The sequence below is a fragment of the Antrostomus carolinensis genome, unplaced genomic scaffold, assembly GCF_000700745.2.
Source record: "Antrostomus carolinensis isolate BGI_N321 unplaced genomic scaffold, ASM70074v2 scaffold10156, whole genome shotgun sequence".
NCBI classification, from domain to species: domain Eukaryota; kingdom Metazoa; phylum Chordata; class Aves; order Caprimulgiformes; family Caprimulgidae; genus Antrostomus; species Antrostomus carolinensis.
In genome coordinates this window covers 17,211-18,734 of record NW_010319769.1, presented here as the reverse complement: position 1 = coordinate 18,734, position 1,524 = coordinate 17,211, and positions in this window count along the sequence as shown.

The window sequence follows — 1,524 nt, the reverse complement described above, 5'->3', positions numbered from 1 at the left end:
ACATCACAGTGGCAGGAGTGCAGGTTTCACTCCGTCCCTCTGATATGAGAACAGTGGCAGACATTTTGGGTTTTGAGCACCTGCTCGCTGAGAGAACAAGGGAAACTAAAAAGTCCTGGATTTAGGGTAAATATTACTTGGCATCTAGTTAATGCTAAATGATTGACTCTGAGTGGTTCATCCTATTTAAAACTTACTGATTAAACCTAAAGAATTAGTATCTTCTAACAGAAAGAGAGATAACACAGATTTGATGAGTACAAACTTGGCCATCCAAGAAAGAGTGGCCTACACCTCCAAGCGTGACTCGCCCTGTGCCACAAGTCAGAGGTGGCATGGACAGTCCAGGGGAGGGAGGTTTTTGAGGCCCTGGGCTCAGTGCAAAACAGAAAAAACTACCCTTTTTAATGTTGTAGGCTCCAGTATGATGGAAATGTTGAGAATGTTTTTTTTAAAAAAATGAAGCAACAAAGAAACAGAATGAAAGATGCAAAGTGAAGGAAATGTCCTGTTGTAAATTTACGCTTCCAACATTGTTGGTGCTGTTATCCTCCTTGCTTTGTTTGTGTCTTTTTTTAATATACTGATCTTTGTCAGATTTTTGTGTACTACCTTTATTGGCAAGAAATCATAAATTTGGGGGATGTGGTGGGTTGACCGTGGCTGGATGCCAGATGCCCACCAAAACCCACTCTAGCACTCCTCTCCTCAGCAGGATGGGGAGGGGAGAAAATAAGATGAAACAAAATGCGGGAACTCAATCATGGACTCTGCCACACGATCAATATGATCAAGCAAGAAGCCATTTATTTGTTCTAATACAGTTATATTTATACCCCAAAACTAATGAAATCACCCACACCCATTAACATGTTCTTGGCTCTTCACTCCCAGCACGAGCAGTTCATGTGCCCCTGACTGGCTGATGGACTTTGCCTGCATCCCTTCCTGTTTGCTTGCCAGGGTACATCTTTTGGATACATTTCAAGGTTCCTTTCTCAGGCCTTGTTGATGCAGGTGCTTCTCATATCTCCAGACATGTATCCCTTCACCTCCCACAGTTCTCTCAGGGTGTGCCAATACACATTGTCACACTCCCCACAACAAAAAGAGCCCAAACCCAAACTCGTGGGTCACAGTTCTCTCAGGGTGTGCCAATACACATTGTCACACTCCCCACAACAAAAAGAGCCCAAACCCAAACTCGTGGGTCGAGATAAAGGCAGTTTAATAGAAGCAAAGCAAAGCTGCACATGCAGAAGCAAAAGAACAAAATATTTATTCTCTACTTGCCATCAGCAGGTGATGTTTGGCCACTTCCCAGGAAGCAGGGCTTCAGTATGTGTAGCGGTTACTCCAGAGGACAAACGTTGTAAATAACAAGCATCCCCCCTTCCCCCTCTGTTCTCCTTGCTTTTATTTCTGAGCAGATGTCATATGGATGGAATATCCCTCTGGTCAGTTTGGTCAGCTGGCCTGGCTGTGTCACCTCCCAAGAGCTTCCCCCCTCCCAGCCTACTGGGG